The sequence below is a fragment of the Nycticebus coucang genome, chromosome 9 (assembly GCF_027406575.1).
Source record: "Nycticebus coucang isolate mNycCou1 chromosome 9, mNycCou1.pri, whole genome shotgun sequence".
Classification (NCBI taxonomy): domain Eukaryota; kingdom Metazoa; phylum Chordata; class Mammalia; order Primates; family Lorisidae; genus Nycticebus; species Nycticebus coucang.
Genome location: NC_069788.1, coordinates 66,081,219 through 66,104,437, shown reverse-complemented (window position 1 = coordinate 66,104,437; position 23,219 = coordinate 66,081,219). Strand labels below are relative to the sequence as shown.

At 44.7% G+C, this 23,219-nt stretch overlaps 1 protein-coding gene across 2 annotated transcripts in view; it reads right to left on the bottom strand.

The window, feature by feature from the left end:
* Nucleotides 1-23,219, bottom strand: part of GFOD1 (glucose-fructose oxidoreductase domain containing 1) — a 130,879-nt gene that overhangs the window by 41,117 nt on the left and 66,543 nt on the right. The window contains exon 1 of one of the 2 annotated variants that reach the window (XM_053603059.1): nucleotides 10,493-10,611. The exons of the other annotated variant lie outside the window; for it this stretch is intronic. The gene's annotated coding sequence lies outside the window, so the exon portion shown is untranslated. Of the gene's footprint in view, nucleotides 1-10,492; nucleotides 10,612-23,219 lie in introns of those variants that run through there. 2 annotated transcript variants of the gene reach the window in all.

The following is a 23,219-nucleotide window of genomic DNA, read 5'->3' as shown; positions in this document are numbered from 1 at the left end:
AGAAGTGGGTGCCAAAGTCTCTGAGTCGCTTGGTATGGCAGGCTATTGTCAATACCTTAATCCCCAGAATCTGCAAATGTCCCCTTGTATCATGGCATTAGGGACTTCTCAGGTGCAGTTAAGCTAAGGATGGGGAGATGATTCTGGTGGGTCCAATGCAATCACAATGCTCCTTATAAAAAAGAAGCGGAAGATCAGAATGGATAACAGGAGATGTGCCATGGAAGCAAGAGGTTAGAGTGATTTGAGAAAGGAGTCATAAGCCAAGATATAGAGGCAACTTCTAGAAGCTGCAAAAGGCACTGGTATGCATTCTCCTCTGAAGCTTTCAGAAGCAATGCAGCCCTGCCAGCACAATGAGTTTAGAATCTCACCTCCAGAACTATTCCAAGAACAATCTATATTGTTTTAAACCACTATACCTATGACAATCTGACATAGCAGCAAGAGGAAATTCATACATCTGGGGACATTTCATGTCAGAGGAAGGGATATTTACCTCCCAGGAGGGAGGCAGGGCTTCTAGAGTGGTGGTAATCACTGGTGCACGGTGACTTTCTTGAAGACAACACCTTTGCAACCACATTGAGCCCAAGTGGTGGAGAAAGTGGGAAGGGGCAGGGAGAAGACAGGGGCACCCAGAAACTTCACTGAGACAGCAGGAGCAGACCCACGGTGAGGCCTGGCCTCTCCACCTGGCCTGCCATCTGCTGTGAGAAATTATCTGCATCTTTCTTCTCACTTCCTCTTTACTTCCAGGCCCTATATCATCTCTGCAGCAGCCACTGCCATATCCTGAAAGGGAGGGAACCTGGCCTCACATCATAAAACCCAGAGGCTGAACCGCAGGAGAGGCCTGAGGGCCCTGTTACTACCTGGCAGAGCAAACATTTGCCTCCATCTGTTCTACATTAAAAGCCAACACAAAACAGGACAGCAGAGCAGGGAACAGGACCTAATTTGGCCAAATACCAATTCAGTGTTAGGAATTATGAGAAGGTGATGGTGTCCTGCAGTGGGTTTGTCAAGACTGACATGTGGCCCACGTGGCATCCCCCTGGAATGTCCTTTTACTTGATGATTGGAGGGGAGGCAAACATTTTTAAATGACACATACTTCATATGAATATAAACACAAGAACATTTGGAACTGAAACAAATCTTGCATTAACTTAAAAAAAAATTTTCTGACCACAGGCCATGTCCCCAGATACTCCCTGTGTCTCCCAAAGTATGTATTCCCTTTTCTCTGTCCCTAACAGATATTTCAGAAGCAAGTCTGAAAAGCTGCCTTCTGGGAAGTGCAAATGCTGGGGCCCCGGCCAGCGACGAGCTGTGATGAGTTGTGCTGCATTCTGTACTATGTCGATTACTGCCCTGGGCCTCAGTTTACTCATCTGCAAAATGTAAATGAGACTTACCTTGCAGGGGTATTCAGAGGATTAAATAAGATCCAGTATGTACATGCCGTGCTCACCTTAGGCAATTATTGCCATGTTAATGACCTTAACAGACACCTGATTTGGATCTGTTCTGAGACTTGCTTAGCAAAAAGCCTGGGTTGGGTGGGGTGGGGATCAAAGAAAAGCCTGGCCTTACACAAACAACATCAGGTGGAACCTCCCTTCCAAGTCTAGCCCTTTAAAATGTTCCAAATTTTTTTGAGACAAAGTCTCCCTATGTTGTCCTCAGTAGACTGCCGTGGCATCACAGCTCACAGCAACCTCAAACCCTTGGGCTTAAGCGATTCTCTTGCCTGAACCTCCCAAATAGCTGGGACTACAGGCACCTGCCACAATGCCCAGCAAGTTTTTGGTTGCAGTTGGCATTGTTGTTTAGCTGACTGGGCCAGGTTCGAACCCACCAGCTATGATGCATGTGGCTGGCACTGTTACCACTGTGCTACTGGCGCTGAGCCCAAAACGTTCCCAATTTTGATATATATATATCAAAGCTCATTGAATTACACACTTACAGTCTGCTCATTACACATTACTGTCTGCTCATTTTCACATAAATTTGCCTCAGTAAAAAATTATTTCCCCCCCAAATTTACCCCTCTGCCCTGAAACACCCATTTTGCATATTTAACCCAGAATGTCCATGGCAGTGCACAAATGCAGTGTCCAGGGAGCTCATGTTTGATGTCCAGTTTTGATTGACGGGCTTCTCTAGACTCAGAAAGGAATTAATTTCAGATCCCAGCAGCTTGGGAACAGAAGACAGCTCTGCTGAGCAATCAGCACCTCACTGAGGCCTGGTCAGCCTCCTGGGCTCCTCAGTAAATGGTGACTTCTCTTTCCTAAAGGTCAGAGCTCAGGCTAGCCAGTGGCTGCCGTGGGAACAGTACCCCAGGACAGGAGCCAGGAAGGAACATTCAGGGACTTGGGGCTGTTCTGTAAGGCTTCTTACTGAGGACGATGCGGCAGACCTCAAGTGATTCTATTCATTCTTGTTATTTCTTCTAGCACAAATCACGAGCTAGTTCCAATAACACTGAGCATCAAAAAGGGGAAGGACTGGAAAATAGGAAGATTCTTAATAAAGTAAAACATGGATCTGCCCTAAAGCCCAGCAAATTCCACCCCTAGATATTGGCCAAAGAGAACAGACACATGCTTACACAGCAGACGCAAACACGAATGCTTATAGCACTCGTACTTACAACAGCCAGAAAGGGGCAACAACGCATTCCACAGCAGCTGAATGGATGAACGAATCACGGTACATCCATAAAATGGAATAGTACGCAGCCATAAAAAATTAAACTGAGACAGCTTGGCACCTGTGGCTCAAGCAGCTAAGGCGCCAGCCACATACACCTGAGCTGGCGAGTTTGAATCCAGCCCGGGCCTGCCAAACAATGACAGGTGCAACCAAAAAATAGCCAGGCATTGTAGTGGGCACCTGTAGTTCCAGCTATTTGGGGGGTGGAGGCAAGAGAATCGCTTAAGCCCAGGAGTTGGAGGTTGCTGTCAGCTGTGATGCCACAGCACTCTACCCAGGGTGACAGCTTGAGGCTCTGTCTCAAGAAAAAAAATATTAAACTGAGACATGCAAGAATGTGGAGAAGTCTCTCTGCTGAGTGAAAAGAAGCCAGCTGCAAAAGGATACACACTATAGGACTCTACGTGAAATAGTAAAATAGGCGGAGGTGAGTGATCCCAACACAAAGCACATCAGTGTTACTTCGGCTGGGACTGGAAGGGTGGAGAATGGACTTCAGGGTCACTCAGGAAATATTCTGGCATGATGGAAATACTTCATCTCTGAAAATTGGGGTGATGTTGCACAGATATATAGGGTGGCCATAAAGTTCATGTGCAATTTAAAATAGTTGTCTATTTAAATTGCACACACACTTTATGGCCACCCTGTATAGACACTATTTATCAAAACTCATCACGCCATAAAACAGGTGCACTTCATTGAATATAAATTGTCTCAATAAAGGAGAGAGAAAGGAGAGGATAGCCTGATGTCTTTATGAGTGCTCCATTTGGGGGAGGCCAGTGCAGTCTTTCCCCTAAGAATCCCCACGTGGTTATTTACACACTCACTGTGAAACTGAGTTTTAACCTGTGAAACTCTGAGATACTGATTTTATGTTTTAAAGGGAGAGTCTGCAGAGACACTTCACGGGTGGTGAAACCTCTAGAATGGCACAGAACAAGCTAACACACTAAAACATGCACAGCCAGCACATGTAGCAGTCACATTGGTAGTGGTAAAAACATTAAAGTAAGTATTCATTAGTTGGGAAATAGCCAACGCCCTAAGATTCTCCCCATCACCTTCCCCTTTTCCCCAAAGTCCAGCAACTTAAAGAGTTGGCAGAAGCCCCAAGAAAAATCTGATTCCAGTTCCAAGGCAGCTCCTGTACTGATGAGCTGGTTGGTGCCGGGCAATCCTGGATAAAGAGAGATTTTTGATGTTCCCCTCCTCCCAGGAGTAATATAATTCAGGAGTAATCTAAACCAGATAGTGATCAAAAGTGCACACATTTTGTCAGAAAAAAAGTGGTGCCTAGGGAAAAAACATAGAAGTGGGAGGCATACCCCATGTAAAAAACTCCTAAGATTTTTTTTCACTTTTAAGTCCTGCTTTAACCCTAACTGCAGACTTGTACACATATTTTACTTCTAAATAAACACTAGGTAGGGAAGGAGGAAACCTTAAAGAAGACCATATCTAGTGACTGGAAGGCAGGGATAAGAAGTGGGCGCACAGGAGGCCCTGAATGAGAAGCTCTTCTACGGGATGCAGGGAGTCTGGTTCTCCATACTATTGAACAAAGTGAGCTGAGCAAGAGCCCTCTCCATCACTCTTCATAACAATTAGTCATTGCTGCTCATGTAGGGGGGAGGGGATGGGAAACAATGGTATTCTGTCCAACATTCTCAGTGAGGATTATCTCTCTAGGACAGGCGCTTGGAGACCCATCAACAGCATCGTGCACTTGCATAGACCAGGGTGGCCTCACTGCAGGAGACAGAAGCCAAGGTCCAGTTAATGAGGATTGTCTGACTGTAGAAGTTAGCCTATATGAGGTTACAGATTCACTGTGGTTGAATAATATAAATTTAAACCCTCAAAGCATGAAAAAGAGAAAAGAGTAGATGTTAGAAAATGGAGGAGACTTGAAAGATATAATTGCCAGGTATACGGTGCGAGCTTGTTTGGATCCTGAGTCCAGATGGCCAACTATGAGAAAGTGTTTTAGAGACAATCAAAGAAATGTGAATGTGTACTGTGTAGTTGGTGAGCGCAGAAAACTCTTGTTAATTGTTATTGATCCAACAGTGGCAAGGTAGCTACCAAAAAGAAAAAAAAGAAAACAAAATAAAAGGAAGGAGCCAGTCCTTATCAGTTAGAGATGCTAGGTCTGATATTTAAAGGTAGAATATCATCTTAAGTATTTATGGATAATAAGACACTATTTACTTTAAAATTATACAGAAAAATGAACGATCTAAAAATTAAATTAGGAAAACAAACCCATTTACAAGAGCATCAAAAAGAATAAAATGCTTAGAAATAAGTTTAAGAAGTATAAAATCTGCACTATGAAAACTGAAAAAAAATATTTTTGAAAAAAATTAAAGATGATGATTGGAATGATATCTGGTGTCCAAGGATCACACAGTAATACTCCCCAAACTGATCTACAGATTCAATGCAATGTCTATCACTATCCAAGGAGCTTTCTACGTAGAAATGGATAAGCTGGTCCTGAAATTCATATGGAATGTAAGGGACCCAGAATAGCAAAAATAACCTTGAAAGAGAACAATATGGGAAGACTTCATTTCATGAGCTCAAAACGTACTACACAGCTCAAAGAGTCAAGATAATGTGGTAATGGTGTAAGGATGAACAAATAGAATAGAGTCCAGAGATAAGCCCTCACTCTTATAGCCAATTTATTTTCAATAAGGGTACCAAAACAAAAAGGGATACTAAGACAATTCCATGAGAAAAGAATAGTCTTTTCGGTTTTTGGCCAGGGCTGGGTTTGAACCTGCTGCCTTCATCATATGAAGCCCTACTCCATTGAGCCACAGGCGCTGCCCAAGAATAATCTTTTCAACAAGTGGTGCTGAGACAATTGGATATTCACATGCAAAAGAATGAATTTGGAGGCTTACCTCATACCATATGCAAAAATTAACTCAAGATGGATCAAAGGCTTAAATGTGTAAAAATTAAAATATAAAATTCTTAGAAGAAAACACTGGAGTAAAACTTCATGACCATGGATTAGGCAAAGCCTTCTTAGATAGGATACTAAAAGACAAGTGAAGGTATCTTGGAAGGTACCAAAAATATACATACACAATTTAAGAAAGGCAAAAACTGTTATTAAAATTGTAATACACAAGTCATATGCAATTATAAGAGACAAATGTACAGTACACAAGATAGCAAATGTTGGCTTAGCGCCCGTAGCACAGTGGTTACAGCACCAGCCACATACACGAAGGCTGGCAGGTTCAACCTGGCCGGGGCCAACTGCAACAAAATTGTGATAATACTCTGAGCAGCGTCTGTGGCTCAGCGAGTTGCGTGCTGGCCCCATATACTGAGGGTGGCGGGTTCAAACCCAGCCCTGGCCAAACTGCAACAGAAGATAGCCAGGTGTTGTAGCAGGCGCCTGTAGTCCCAGCTACCGGGAGGCTGAGGCAAGAGAATCGCTTAAGCCTGGGAGTTTGAGGTTGCTGTGAGCTATGATGCAACAGCAACCTACCGAAGGTACATAGTGAGACTCTGTCTCAAAAAGAAAAAAAAAAAAAGATAACAAATGTTATCAATATATATTGAGTATTACAATTTTGATGTTTTTTTTTGGGGGGACAGAGTTTCACTTTGTTGCCCTCAGTAGAGTGCTATGGCATCACAGCTCACAGCAACCTCCAACTCTTGGGCTTAGGTGATTCTCTTGCCTCAGGCTCCCAGATAGCTGGGACTACAGGTGCCCACCATAACACCCGGCTGTATTTGTTGCAGTTTGGCCGGGGCTGGGTTTGAACCCGCCACCCTCGGTATATGGGGCCAGCACCCTACTCACTGAGCCACAAGTGCCAGCCAGAGTACTACAATTTTAATACAATTTTTTCCTTCCTTAAAATGTACACACATTTTTTGGGCACCCTCTGGTATATGTAAATCAAACCACCAAAATAAAAAATGTGTACTTTAAAGAACATGCAGCGAGCATGTGCAAAACAACCCACAGAATAGGAAGAAATATTTGTAAGTCACACATCTAAGAAGGAAGCTATAATACACAAATAACTTACAATTCAATAATAAGAAGACAACTCAAATAAAAAAATGGGCTAAGGACCTGACAGACATTTCTTCAAAGAAGATACATAAATGGCCAATAAGCACATGAAAAGATGCTCAACATCATTAGTCACTAGGGAAGAGTAAGTCAAAACCACAATGAGTTACCACTTCACACCCACTAAGATGTCTATAATAAAAAAGACAGAAGAAAATAACAAATGTTGGCACAGATGTAGAGTAACAGGAAACCTCAAACACTGCTGGTAGAAATGTACAGTGGTGGGCGGCGCCTGTGGCTCAGTGGGTAGGGCACCGGCCCCATATACCGAAGTTGGTGGGTTCAAACCCAGCCCCGGCCAAACTGCAACAAAAAAATAGCTGGGCGTTGTGGCAGGTGCCTGTAGTCCCAGCTACTCGGGAGGCTGAGGCAAGAGAATCACCTAAGCCCAAGGATTTGGAGGTTGCTGTAAGCTGTGATGCCACAGCACTCTACCAAGGGTTAATAAGTGAGACTCTGTCTCAAAAAAAAAGCAAATGTACAATGGTATAGCAACTTTGGAAAACATTCCGGCAGTTCCCTAAAACGTTAGTCATAGTATAACCATACTACCCAGCAATTCCACTCTTAGGTATTTATCCAAAAGAATTAAAAACACATATTCAAACCAATACTTGTACATAACTATTCATGGCATCACTATTCACCATAGCCAAAAGGTGGAAACAACCCAAATGTCAATCAACTGATAGAGAAAAAAAATGTGGTACAGTCAGGCATGGTCTACTGATGGGGATGTGTTTTGAGAAATGTGTCATTAGGGATTTTGTTATTGTGCGAACATCATGGAGTGTACTTACACAAACCTGGTCACACAGCCTACCTCACACTGAGGCAGTATGATACAGACTCTTGCTCCCAGGCTACAAACTTGTACAGTATGTGATTATACTGAATCCTGTGGGCAACTGTGACACAAAGGTAAGTATTTACGTATCTAAGCATATGTAAACATAGAAAAGGCACAGAAAAATTACATTAATCTTACAGGACTACTGTCACAAGGTCATGTGGTCTGTGGTTGACTGTTAGGGAATGCATGACAATATATTCATACCATGGAATATATTTGGCCATAAAAAGGAATAAATAACTGATAGATCCTCTAACGTGGATCTTGGAAAAAATATTATGATGTGAGGAAAGTCTCACAAAAGACCAATGATTGGATCATTTCATTTATGTAAAATCTCCAGAATAGGGAAATCTATAAAAAGAGAAAAATGAGTGGTTGTCTAGGGTTACAGTAGAGGGATGTTAAGACAGTAACGATAATAGATGTATCATTTCTTTGGGGGGTGATGAAATTTTCTAAAATTGATTGTGGCAAATGGTTGTACAACTCTGTGAATACAAAACATTTTCTGCAGGTAAAAAGGGGGGAAGATAAAGATGAAATATAACCAGCAAAATGCTTGAATGTTTCCATATTTTAAAAGTTAAAAAAGGACAAACAATAGTTTACAATCAAAGTCTAACTTAATGGAAGCCCAGAATAAATTTCTGTGAGGTCTAAAATATTGACTGTCATTTTAATGCACAGACAAAATTACTGGAAAAGACTTTGCAAAATGTTCTAAGAAGGGGAACCATTTAAGGGGTCCCTAGGGTAAAGTCTGATCCAAGCTCAACCTTTTCTTGTACTAGGAAGTCACAAAGTCATGGCTTCATCACATGGTCATCTAGTCCAGCTCCTTTTTAGAATTGAGGGAAATTACAGCCGGCCAGCCAGCAAGACTGAGGGACTTGCCCAAGCTTCCTGCCTTTCATAAGATTCTTGTAAAGCTCAAACGAGACAATGAGTATGACGAAGCTTTATAAATCCTTTAGATTATTACCGTGGCATCCAAAATATGAAAGTTTGATCCTCAGTTCTGCCGCTTTCTTGCTACAGCCAAATGAGAGGCTTAAATTCTCTGAGCCTCAAAGATACCATCAACCTCAAAGAACTGTTACAGGAACTAACTGAACCAACATTATCCCAGTGTCTCCCAGGAATAGGAACTCAGTGTGAGTTAACTATTAGTCATATTCTTAGTAAAATAACATGTAGAATGCAGTGTAGCTTGCATGAGGACTTGGGTATGAAATTTAAAATAATGTCATTTCAAAATGTAAAAAGGATATTCCAATTTACAAAGCCTAGTTTCAGTTGTCTGCAATGGGTAATTTTCATGGGATCTACCAGTGTAAAACAGTTTGTTGTTAAGGTGTTATAGGTCCCAACAGTAGAATGCTAGAGTCCTTTGGGCCAAACTCCACCATTAGTTATGGAGCACCCAATGTTTAAACATTTCGAATTTAAATGCATCTACATAGGGCACCTGTCTCCAGTGCACCACAAGCCCCACCATTCCCTATTGTCTATCCTCAAGCCTATATCACTTTACATTATTACCTGGTCTCTGAAAGTAATTAAGTTTCTAGATTCTACCTTAAGTGCTCGGAAACCTCTTTTGTTGGTTATCCAACTTTCCTCTTACAATGTTTGGAGAGCCTCTTCTTTCAAGGACTTTTCAATTTAGAAGGTTTTTAAAACTGCTTTTTAATATTGTCAATAACTTTAAAAAGTAAAGCTCTACAATATTTTATTTTTCTAAGCTACATTATCTTTTTATTGGAAAATCACTAATATTACATTCTTCAAAATTACTGGAATTTAATTTGCCTCAGGCTCTACAATATTTTAAAATGTATCATAGACCAGTACTGTCCCGATAGAATTATAATGCAAGCTACAATGTGTAATTCAAATACAAGCCACATGTGTAATTCTAAATCTTCTAATATCTTAGTTAAAGGGAAAAAAAACAGTGGAATTAATTTTAACAATTTATTTTCTTTAACCCAATCTATGAAAATTTTTATTAACGTGTAATCGGTATAGACATTTTGAGATATTTTACAGTCAGTTGTCTTTCAAATGAAGTCTTTGAAATTCTTTTTTGTATATTTTATTCTTACAGCACATCTCCATTTGGACTGGCTTGTGTTCACAGCCAACTTATGGCTAGGGGCTCCTGAACTAAACAGCCCAGACTGAAAGACAACCAGCAAAAAAAAAAAAAAAAAACCATGCCATACAAGACTTTAAAAGAAAAGGTGAGGTTACACAGGAAAAGAATATCTCCATTAGAAAGTATTTAAGTGGCAAATGCCAGAGCTTTGGTGGTCATGGTGGTAACAATAATTATGGTGAAGCTTGAGATGGAGTGAAACTCAGGTTCACATATTCCAGCCTAGAGGTGGAGGGAAGGATATTCAGGGCTTCTGTTTCTCCTTCTGCCTTTCCTACTCTGTGGGGTATTGGGATAGGACAGGAGAGGGTTGAATACACAGAGAACGAAGCAGCACAGAAAGTGGAGTTGAGTTCACCATTCCTAATATATACCTTCAACTAGCCCAAACTCACAGCGGCCTGAAGGGTTCCAGAGCCAGGAACCTGCAACTATGGGCAAGGATTTTTTTCTTCCTGTTGTTCCTGGCCCCCCCTCCTACAATTTCTAAGGCGACATTCTCTATCTCCAAAGAACAAGCCTCCTGCCTCTGCTATTCAGGGAATATTATGTTCTTCTGCCAACTGTGATATTTTGGGTCCTTTTGGCAGGAGGTGGGGATGGGCAGGGGGTGGAAAGAACTCACCAATGTTCTCTGAACAAGGAGCCGTAAAGTACAGACATCTGGCCCCAGGGACGTCACTGTAAACCCACTAACACTAATTGCTTTCACGTCTGCTCCCGTTTCTAGTGGAAATAAAATGCCTCTCTGGCTAATGGAAAATGAAACGCCCGTTTGCTATTTGTTTACCACATTACATAAGAGCTCTCTGTACCACCGATCCTCCCCCAGCCCCTGCCCTGAAACCCTCTGAAGGACGTCTCGTACAAAGCCAGAGCCACGGACAGGGCATCAAGGCTTCAGAAAGGGTGCCTTCATTTGTGCTAGAACTCCTTAATCCTAGACTAAAAGGATGGCAAGGGAAGACAGAAAAAAATGAGTGAGAAGAAGAGTGAGAGAAGGAAGGGGGGGGGGGAAGGAGAGGAAAGGAGAAGGGAAAGAAGGGGGTGGAACCGAGGAAGGGAAGGAGGAAGGGATCCTACTTACTTTAAATTCATCTCCTTCCCTGTCGTTTAGCACAAACATGTAGACTAGCTCACTGAATTTCAACTTCCAAATTCAGTTTCCCTGATGAAGGGGAAATTGAAGTTAAAGAAAATGGACTCTCAACCCACTGGGCCTAATACGGTGGTCCTTTAAAATGTCTGACGGCAGGAGACTGCTCTAGTTGGCCGCCTGTGTTTACCCTCATGGTCGCACTTATTACACAGTGTGGTAGTGACTACAAAGACCCCTGTCTGTCCTTCCCCTCCCCTCTGTCATTGCCTCCTTCTCCAGCAACAAAACCACTAACTTTCAGCTGGGGCCATAGTTGCCAAGAATAAAAACTATATTTCGACTCGGCCCCTGTAGCTCAAGCAGCTAGGATGCCAGCCACATACACTGGAGCTGGAAGGTTTCAATCCAGCTTGGGCCCACCAAACAATGACAACTACAACCAAAAAATAGCCAGGAGTTGTGGTGGGTGGCTCTAGTCCCAGCTACTTTGGAGGCTGAGGCAAGAGAATATCTTGAGCCCAAGAGTTTGAGGTTGCTGTGAGCTCTGACGCCACGCCACTCTACCTAGGGCGATGGCTTGAGACTCTGTCTCAAAATAAAACAAACAAACAAATTATATTTCCCAGTCTCCCTTGCAATTAAGTGTGGCAATGTGACTAAGTTCTGGCCAATGAGATATGAGTGGAAGTGCCCATGTAAATTTCCCATGGGGCAACACTCAATTTCCCCTTTTCCTGTATGAATTTGGTGAGGCCATATTAGGCTATGTCAGCAAAGATAACATGCTAGGGATGGTGGGACAAGAGAGGGGCATGGATCCCAGACACCATGGAGCTATCAGACTGATTACTAAGGGGCTGCTATGTATCAATAAAATTGTTATTTTGGGGGCAGCGCCTGTGGCTCAAAGGGGTAGGGCGCCGGCCCCATATGCTGGAGGTGGTAGGTTCAAACCCACCCCTGGCCAAAAACCGCAAAAAAAAAAATAAATAAATAAATAAAATTGTTATTTTGGATCTCAGTTACAGGCGCTGAAATTGTGTGCTTAGGATATTATTTGTTGAAGAGAAGAAAGGAAGACACCTTTAAAATAGGTGGCCGTAGGGCGGCGCCTGTGGCTCAGTGAGTAGGGCGCCGGCCCCATATGCTGAGGGTGGCGGGTTCAAACCCAGCCCCGGCCAAACTGCAACAAAAAAAAAATAGCCGGGCGTTGTGGTGGGCACCTGTAGTCCCAGCTACTCAGGAGGCTGAGGCAAGAGAATCGCGTAAGCCCAGGAGTTAGAGGTTGCTGTGAGCTGTGTGACGCCACGGCACTCTACCAAGGGCGGTACAGTGAGACTCTGTCTCTACCAAAAAAAAAAAAAAAATAGGTGGCCGTACCACTTGGCTCTCATGCTAGAGAACCAGCCTCTGGCTCTTCCTGCCTCTCTTACTGATAAAGAATCTTGCATCCCTACTAGCTCCTGGGCCACAGAGACTACATTTTCCTGATCTTCTTTTGTCTCCACTTCCCTCCATAAGCTGCCTATTCCCAGGCTGGACACAGGGCAGCACTCCTTGATCAGACTGGTACAGGCACTTGGAATAAAGGATCATTAACAACAAAGCCCTCTGTCATGTCTCATTGGAATGACTTTGACACACCTTGTTCAATGGCTAAAAAAACTGTCTAAGATGGCCAAGTTCGAAGGGCTTGTCATAGAATCAAACCCTTCTTCAAAGCAGAGATGGAGTTTTTGTGTCATTATACCACCTTCTGCCCAGTTCTGAGGTTCTATGTAGCAAACTTGGGGGAAAATTAAGCTGAAACAGGACTCAGCAGATCAGCTATTGAGAAACTCCATCAGATAGATTTTCCTGAGTCACCGGGTTTCATCAGAAGAGAACTGCAAACACAAACCCTTTGTTTAATGTAGATGGTGATAAAATAAATAGGGTGACTCCATCTCAACCACCCTCCTCCTCATACTTACCCAACAAGCTCTCAGAGATTGCCCAACCAAAGAGCAGAAGTTCACAAAATATCTCTTCTTGGGTCAGTGCTCCAAAGGTGGGAGCACTTGGCTTTGCTCCCAGAAAAACTATAATCTAGCAAAGGTATGTGAGAAATGCAGTCTGCCTTACTGAACGCTGCAGAAGAGTGGCCGAGAGCCCTGTCAAAGCAGCATTAGTCTTCCACATGGGGAGTGTTTATGAACTGTGACACATTCACTCTCCAGCTCAGGAAATAGCTGCTTGATCAAAACAAATTGAATGTGACCTTGGACTAGACTATGGCAGGCAGAGGTTAACTTCCTTTTCTCCTTAGGGCAAGACCCAGTTCCAATTGTCTTGCTTTGCCTAATTAAATTTTCTGCACAATATAGCAAGCACCTTATCTTGGGCAGGGAGGCAAAAGCTTCCCCTTGTTCCTCCCTGTGGTTTCAAGTGGAAGTTTGATGAAGGGCACATTTTGCTTTAAAGAAAAAATTAATTGTGAGGAGAAAGTAATTTTTCTACTGGTGACTGCTACTCTAGTAAAAATTTCTATTTGCTCATGAGGACCTCCCCATGTGACCTGCCTGGCAGGGAGAAAAAAGCAGCCATTTAAAGGAGCTCAAGTAAACAATTCAGGACCTGAAGCAAAGTAGGGCAGTGGGTCGAAATAAAATCTAGCCACAAGTAAACAAAAGATTTAATAAACAGGAGATAATCTGATGCCCGGCACAGTCCTTGGGCCCTCTACCCTCCAAGATTTCATGACTCGGTGCTCACCTGGTTAACATGGCTTTGTCAAGGAAATAGTTGGGCTGATATATTTGTTTACTTCCGTTTTCATTTATCTTAGATGGACTCTGTTTTGTTTTTTTTTGCAATTTTTGGCCGGGGCTGGGTTTGAACCCGCCACCTCCCACATATGGGACCGGCACCCTACTCCTTGAGCCACAGGCACCGCCCTGGACTCTGTTGTTTTTAGAGAAATGATACATGTTTTTTTTGTTTTTTTTTTAATTAAGTAACGTAGACAAATCTGAAGAAGAAAATCAAGCTAGCCTCCAAATCCTATGACCCATCAAGTAACCTTCATTAGGTTCAGTGACTATAATTTCAGTTACCTCTTTCTGCACATATATAAGTAGAAAATGACTAGATTTATAGGTAGAAATAATTTACATGGAAAATATCACATATTTTCTTTAATACAGAGGATTCCAGTATTTGAAGAAACTGAAATGAGATGGGATCCACTGCATTTCTGAAATGAAACAGATTTTTAGCTATCTTAAGACTAGCAGGATTTTGAAGGCAGGATGAGCCTGCAAGGCACTAAGGTAAATGTCATCAGAAAAGCAATTAACATAGGGAAATAAAGCCCCAACCCCCAAGGGATCTGAAAATGTTTTCCTTGGCTCTCTGCAAAGATGCCTTGATTTCAGATAAAGGCAGCAAGGCACTCTGGGATCCAGGTGCTGGGGGCCCAGAGCCCTGGCTCTAGCCATGTAACTGCCTTGCTCCAGAGTGCGGATGGGCTCATCTGACCTTTTTAGGAAGGAACTCTACCTAGAAGTTGGTAAATCCTGACAACAATGAAAATTGAAAAAAAGGGGGCATTAATCAATGCTGGAAGGAGAAAAGTGGAGAATGTTTGAAAGCTCAGGATCAATGTCATGGGACTCCAGGGGATGACCAAGGTAGGTGTCATCAGTTTAGATGGAAGAAGAAAAAAGAGAAGAGAAAAAAGGCAGGTAGGAGAGAGGGACCTGACTCCCAACATTGACATTGAGAACTAAACCCTTACCTCTCCCCACACCTCACCCCTCGCCCTCTGCCTCAGTAAGGGAGGGCCACATAATTACACAGCAAAAGAGAGTTTAACCTCATGGCGGTGGGAGGAACGCTCTCAAAGTAACAAGGAAGTCCCAATTAGTGTGGTAGAGCCTCAGCTCTCTTCCTAGGAAGAGCCAGCATGTGTACAGACCCGGAAGTATGCTGTCATTGTTTCGTAGGACTGCTGAAATTGCCAGAAGGAAGGACGAGGGGCAGAAGGAAGGCTCCAGGCAAGGGGGGATAGCAGCTGTGAAGACAACAGCTTCCAAGCACTGGCTGAATCCAGAGGTGGCTCCTTGGCCTGCCTCCTTCGCTGTCCAGGGAGGGCCAACAACACACCAGCTGTCCATTTCCATCCAGTTGTGACTTGCAGCCTCTTTTGTTCAGATGCAACCTCAGAATATCACCAGAAGGACCCCTTCCAGTACAGCTGGCCCCACAGACGAAGGCTTATCACACCAGCCTGTGATGGCACAGTGTGAAAAAGCACCTCGGTATTTCCTTCACTCCCATGAGGCGGGGTATCCCCTCGTGCAACCTGCTCCCCGACAGCACTTCCAGTGAGAAACTCGGGTAAAGCCTTCCCCGTGCAAACTGCACAGAGAAGCTCACAGCGTGGGCCTCAGGCCAGTTCAACCTGCAGCTCTGCGGCTTTCCAGCTGTCAGAGTCAGATTACTCCACTTCTTGTCCCTTAGCTTCCTCATCTGTAAGATGAGGGAAGTAAGAGTGGCCGTGTAGGACTGTGGCAGGGACTGAAGAAGACAATCCACAGAGTGCTGAGAGCAGTTCCAGACCCAAAGAACTTCACGATCAGCCACAATGATCACACTACACTAAACACGTAGCGAGCATTATGGGCCGAACTGTGTCCCCCCAAATTCACATGTTGAAGGCCAAGCTTCCCCACCCCTGGTACCACAGAATGAGACGATATTTGGAGGCAGGTTCTTTACAGGGGTAGTTAGGTAAAGATGAGGTCACTGCAGTGGGCACCAATCCAATCTGATCAGTGTCCTCAGGACAAGAGGAGATGAGGCCAAAGCCACACACAGAGGGATGACCACGTGAGGACACGGGAGAAGACGGCCAACTACAAGTCAAAGGGAGAGGCCTCAGAGGCAAACAACTCTGCTGACACCTTGATCTTGAACTTCCAGCCTCCAAAACTATGAGAAGGTAAATTCCTGCTGTTTGAGCTGCCCCGCGGGTGGTACTTTGCTATGGCAGCCCCAGCAGCTGATACAGACACAGTTACTTTAGCAGAACTGACACTCAGCCAGTACAGTGGCAAAGCCAATGCCACTTCTAATTGATGATATTAGTTATAAAATATTCCAAATACGTTTAACATCCATCCCCCTTCCCCCCTTGTCAGTCTCACTCCAGAGGTGTGGCCCCTTAGGTGAGTGGGTTGGCATGGGCTACAGAAATCAGTGAGAACACGTCTGCCTTCTGCTCCCCTCACTTGCCTTCCCTCCTGGGCATACACAACTCAGGAATCCCTGAGCACTGGGCCCTTCTCCATCACGTGAAGCATGAATGCCATGATGACCAACCTCAGTGAAGGAGTGGAGGGGGCTCCTCTGAGAACCTCTTCAGGATTCTGTCTGCTTCAGAGGACCATGACAGGGTTGCTATGACAATAAGCATGATTGTGTTTGCTCAGCACCGTTCACAGTCCTTCGAGTGGTTCCAGCACCACATGCTGTATACATGAGAAGCCTCAAGAAATCTGAATGGGGAATGAAGTTTTGCCCAGGCTGATGGCCCGTGCTCTGGGAACTGCCATTGAGCTAGCCTTTACCAACATGGCCCCTAGAATGTGCGCGCCCTAGACTTAGGTTCCACTTGTACCTGATGTTCACCCTCTTTTATTCAGTGTTACTAGACACACAATTTGCAGGAGCTTTTGCCCACAGTGCCCTGACCCTACCACACTCTCCTGGGTAGCAGGAGGAGAGAGTGGAGGCAAGCAGTCAATCTGAAAAATCTACCTGGGTACAGGCCCCATGGAGGGTAAGCCACCCACCTGAAAGGGGCTGTTCAGCCTGTCACTGTTCAGCACATTAGCATAGCCAGAATCTGCGCACATTGTGACAAGTAATAAGCATGCATTCCTCATCCAAGGGAGAATCAAAAGAAGGGTCTGATCCACAAAAACCAACAAAATCCTGTCTGATGTATGGGCCCCACAGTGGCACGGGGCTCTGGAAGGGCAGGGATCTCCCACCTTGTTGGAGTTTAGCTCCGTACTCTTCTTACCTCAGTTGAGCCAAGGGTGAGTCGGGCTGAAACCAATGAGCATCTCTTCACCAAAATGGGGAACCACTGCTCTGAAGCACACACTGACCCTTCTCTCCAAGGCTGCAGGTACCATCCCTCAGACCATTGGACAGCCTGTGCTGCTTCCTCAAATAAGCTTGTGTGCAAAGCCACCCACAGAAAGGCAAAACAACCTGGCAGGTAAGATCCGAGGCTCTACCAAGCAAAGTAGGTTCAATCTCAGAGCTGAGTTTGGTTCTGTCCCTAGCACAGATTAATGGGAACAGCAGTAACCTCAGGAATTATAACACAAAGACGTCTGATAGAAAGAGGCCAGTATGAAGTGCGGAAGACGGCCAAGCCCCTCAATCTCTCCCAAAAAGCAGTTTCTGGATTCTGCAGAAGATGTGTTCTGTTTTCCAGTTGCCAAAGCAAACCACATTTGTTCTAAGAAGAGATAAGGACTTGTTCATACCAGTCTGATGCAGGTTTTTATCTACCATTGGAAGGCTGCCACTTCAGTGGAGACTACCCTATCCCCAAGTCAGGCTAAGTGACATTAAACCACTCCCTAAGTACCCAGGGACAAGCTAGATGCCGTAGGGAAATGAGAAAAACAATCCGGGGCCCCGCTTCTTGCATCTTACCACCTGGGAGGGGAGAAAAGAAAGATGTGCATATTTGGAAATGACTCGAAATGGCAGTACAGTCACACTGGATGGAACGCCGGGCTCATGATGCAGTTTTGTGAGTGCTATAAGAGGTAAGACGACTTGGCCAGCCCCACCACATATCCAGCCAACTCAACTAAACTAGCCAGCTGAGGCTTAACAGGCCAGGGGGCCCAAGCTGCTTATCTCAGTTAGGGAGCATGATGCATTTGGTAGCCCAGGCGAATGCAGCTATCTCTGGTAGAACACGGAGCATAGCACATAGTTGGTGAGAGCAAGTCCAAGAGCCACTCTGCTTGGGCTCAATTCCTGGCATGGCCACCTGAGCCCCTCACACAGTCTCTCTGTGCCTCCACAGCCCCTTCTATGAAATGGACACCAATAAATAGTACTTAATATCATAAGCTTACTATGGAAAGAACATTAGCACAGTGCCTGGCAGGTAGGAAATCCTTACTAAATACAGTTCTAGGCCTGAACTTAAAGGGGTTACCCTCAGTCTATAGCAGGAACCAGGATATTCAGTCTAAGTGAAAGGATAGGTTATGCAGCATAGTGTAACTTATATGCTAAATGAGATTTTCTTGGGTGGTGGCAGGGGAGGCCTCAGCTTCCATTAATATGGTGTTAGTCAAAAGAGACTGTGACTCAAGGTGAAGGCCATTGTAAGCCCAAGGCCTGCTCTTCCTGCCAGGGATCAGCAGCTTCAGCATCCAAGCGGGGAATAGATGTAGGTGCTAAAGAGAAAGCACATCAACCATGATGTCCCAGAACTGCCCATGGCAGGACGCAAGCCCAGCTCTCTGCTGGCAGGATCCCCTCGTCACCTTTCACTGCTGTATTCACATTCCTCCTGGAACTATTGCCCTTTGTGGTGAGAACACTTAAAGTATTCCTCACAGACAAGACCCAAACACCCAATCTTCTCACGTCCTCTTAAAGCCACTCCCTCTTCTCTTCCACCCTTTCCAGAACTTGAGTACATAGGTCTCCTCACAAGACAGTTCTAGAACACGCCTGACTATGGAACACATGACCTTTGCCATCCAGTATACCTGCTTTTCCATGCCCTGAGCACCCTCCAACCCCAACGTCCCCTCTGGGCAGGGCGTTATCTTTATGGAAATGAATGAGGAGCCCTTAAGTCACCTACCTCCCCCATCTACCTTGTCTGGACCACTCAAGCTCAGAACACAAACCAAAGTTCTCAAAAAACGGATGCTGCTGGGCACCAGCCAACCCTGAGGAAGCTGCAGGTTTTAGAAGCCTTCCCACTTCTCATCTTTCCTCAAGGTGAGGTATCTGTCTGCATCCTGGATCAGAGGGATATCTGGATTAACTTCCACAGAGTACCACTAAGAGCAGACATTCTACAAGTCTAGATTCACTCGCTGGGTAAACTGACCTCTTCGATGTCCACTTCCTCATCAGAGGAATTCTGTCCTGGCTATGGACATGGTACTCTGAGATCATCAACACAAAGCACCTAGTATTTGGCACGTGATAGCCACCCATCTACTTGACCATCACCAATAGTATCTATATGGTTACGACAGTCAGCGTCTGGTTTTCTAGTCAACCATTCAACAAACATTGAGCATGTCCTGGAACACAGTGGTAACAGACAGAGCGGGTCCTAACCCACATGGGATTTATGGTCTAGTTGAGGAGGCCACCCAGTAAACAAGTAAATAAAGAGAAAGACATCACTTCAGGTCATGGAAAGGAAATGAGGAAACAGATGGAGTTTGCAACAGAGAATAAATAATAAGAGGGAACTTACGTTAGACAGAGCAGTCAGGGAAGGCCTCTCAGAGGTGATATTTAAGCTAAACCTAAAACTATGAGAAGAAGCTAGCCACTCAGGGAGGAAGGCTTGGTGGGTCCAGGCAATGGAAGAAAGTCAGTAGGGCTGGTGTGTTGTCAAGAAAGGGACATTGTCACTGGGTGAGCAGGGAGACGTGGGTAGGGGGTCACTCTGTAGGCCTTGGTGGAAAGTTTAACTTTTATCTTAAGGGTAGTGGTAAGTTTCTTTTTTTTTTTTGGCCAGGGCTAGGTTTGAACCTGCCACCTCCGGCATATGGGACCAGCGCCCTACTCCTTGAGCCACAGGCGCCGCCCCTGGTGGTGGTAAGTTTCTAAGAGGTTTTCATGAGGAAAGGGTCTCTCATACACATATAGATACACCACACTTTCTTTAATTAGTCACAGTAAAAATGTTTATTTATCCCTGTCGAGCACTCACTACGTGGCAGGCTCTGGGCTGAAGACTGTACGTGCCTCCTCGGGGCATGACTTGGCAGCCCTGGGCACTGGGGTGATGGAGACGTGACAGACGGAAGTGGGCAGACTTGAGAAGCACATATAGGATAAAAGGGTGGTCAGGCTTTGCTGAGAGAGTGAATGACACCCAAGGCAGATGCTGGCTCAGACACTTCCAGAAGCTTCTCATACTATCCCATCATCCTCACCTCACCTCCCAGTCAGAATTATCACTCGGCCACAGAAGCAGATGAAATCAGACAGGCAGCTGCTCCACACAGCACCCATGCTAAGGTGTACCAGGAGCAGCCTACACTGGTTACTCCGTACTCCAGAGGACTCCAATACCCCAGGCTTGCATACTTCTTTTTTTGCCTACTTTCAATGGCTGAGTCTAGAATTATTTTGCAAAAGAAATGGGCAATAGCTGAATCTGTTTAATTTGCCTCCAAGGGCAAAACCAGAGAATTAACCTAAAAAGTGCTTGTGCCATTTACCCAGCAGTACTGCTGGTACAGACGACATACTTGAGCACAGAGGCGTCTTACTGCAACACACAGCCTGTCAGGCAAGGGCAATGTCAGGCTCCAAACAGCAACAAAACCCTGAGCCTGGGGACAGCTTCTCATCAGTGTAGCAGAAAAAGAATGGCTGGAACACTGGTTCCTTCAACCACAGCATGGATAATAGTTTCGGTTGCCACATCGTCACGAGAACAATAATAATGCATGTCTGGATCCAGGACCTGCTGGGAAAAGATTAAGCTCACAGTTTCTAACCCACCCCCTTAGGGTAAGAGCGCACATACTCCTGTTTGAATCAGAACGCAGTCTGGAAAACATGGGCCGCTTGCATCAATGCACAGACTAACTTCACAATGTGCAACAGTCCTAGTGAGAAAACAAAAACAAAAAACTGAGGGCAGGAAGGGACTTTCTAAAAGTGAACGCCTTGGGTCTCTCTTCCTGTACTTGGGAAGAACATGTCCACTAGCAGGGAAGAAGAGAAAAAGGTATCAGGCTTACCTGACCTGGCTCCAGCCCCAGACCTGGACTAAGCTTGTCATTTCTGGAAGCCAGCCATTCACCTCCTCAGTAAAACCTTACACCAAAGCCACTGCAGGTGACAGGTAGCACTATAAATCATAACAGGATGGAGAAAGGACAAAAAAAGAAGAAGAAGAAGGCCAGAACTAGAGGGAACACAGCTATCTTTTGGGTGGGAAACTGTCCTTACTCTCATTAATTACTCTCCTGAGATGCAAAATCCAACCCACACATGATCTGATTAATACATGACTGGTCAAACGAAGTCCTTTTGTAGAACATATAGCCACCAGGGATAATTCTCCTTGTATGAAAGAAGTTTTATTTTCTTATCCCCACCTTCAGTTTGCTCACTTTTATTTGACCGAATGAATCAAGTCATACAGCCTGTGAAAATAATCAACGTGGAGGTCTAAAAAGCGGCCCCCAGAAGCTTGCTCTGAATTTGAACCTGAGTCACCACTTAAGGGAATCTCTTGCAGCCCAGAGTACTGATTTCATCTGTCACCTCTGCTCCTTATTTCTTATTTATGCTCTTAGCTTAGAACTGTAAGATGTACAAGCTGACAGGCACCTTAGAAATGCAACCTCCTAGGACTCATGCGAAAGATGGAGAAGAGGCCCCAGCAAGGATGAACACTTGTAGACATGCCGCCGGCCAATGGCAGAGCGGGAATGAAAGCTCAGGTCTCCCGAGCACTGGCCTTCCTGTCCCACTGGAAAATGTTTCTCCTCCCTTTTCATTAATCATGCAAAGCCCTAGAAGGAAGTTGAACAGGTGCTGGAGCTGACAGACATTTGAAATGCAGCCTGCCAATTGTTCCTCCACATTTCCTGGTTGGACCGCGCCAGGGGAGCCCCAGCACGTGGTTCCTGGCTTTGTGTGTTTTCTGAAGCCGCCACCCAGCAGAAGGCTTGGCATGGAAGAAAATCAGCAGATGGTCCTTGTTCAAGCCCAGGTTGCCGTACTGTACTTCTGCTGCATTTCCTGTCGACAAAAGAACTTGGGAAGAAAGATTCCTGCCAATCTGAGAGGTGAACATCTTTCCAAAAGGATATGGATGCAAGGATTGTTAAAAACTATGATTGAGACCTGAAAGTCAAGAAGCCCAAAAGAGAAGAGACTGCTTTAGAAATTCCTGCTCTTCCCTGGGGGAGGGAAGGATACCGAAGGCCTCTGAAGGTCAGAGCTCTCCTCCCAAGGGACAAAGTGAAAGCAAATGACACAGATCTCCCTATAACACATATTGCCAAAGGGGCCACCTCTCACGCTCCACAGAGACCGCCATCCTCTCTCTCTGGGCCTGTGGCAGTGGCTGCCTGAGCCCTGCCTTCTACTCCAGCCACCTGCCAGACCAGAGCCAGTGCTGGCCTCTGGAACAGGGGACTAGATCTTGTCATCCTCCTGCTATCAACCCTCCCAGGGCTTTGAATATAGTTGACACAGAACTTCAAGCGGCTTTTGTGGCTTTGTGAGCTCTAAGAGAATTAAGAGTGGAACAGCAAAGCAGAAAGATAAAAACTGCCACAAACCAAGATGGACCCCAGGGCCCACCTGAAAACATCTGAAGTCCCTGGGAAAAAAGGCGCATGCTTTCCCCTTCTAATGCAATGCTTTGAATTTGCATTTGATGGAAATCTAGTCAAGAGCTGCTGCTGTCTTTTTTCCTAAGCCTCTGGAATAAACTTTGCTAGGTATTTATCTTAAATTAACAGGACTCCTTGTTTCGTAGCAGGCAGACGCCTCTGCTTCAACAAAGGCCTGATTTTTCTGAGTCTTTGAGCGGAAGGAGGCACACTCCCCCTTCATGTGGGAGTGTAACACGGCATGAAAGCAAGTCTGCAATGTGTTTCAAAGGAGTTTTAAAAAATTCCATGCCCAGTTAATTGTGCTTGGAGGAATCCACTCTAAACAGGATGTCATAAATCAGACAAAAAAATTATATGCAAAGATACTCATCTCAGCACTATTTTTAATATAAAAAAAACTAGAAATGACCAAAATGTCTAAAAATAAGAAAATTATATGAAATTTTTAACCCACTGCCTAGCACACAGTGAGTATTCAATAATGGATAGATAAAACATTTGTATTTTGAATAACTAAAGAAAGGGTGGCACATCCCTCTGATGAGTCATTTTTGAAGCTTTTTTTCCCTACTGGTGTTGTCACAGGTACATAAAAACCTGATTAAAGGAAAAAC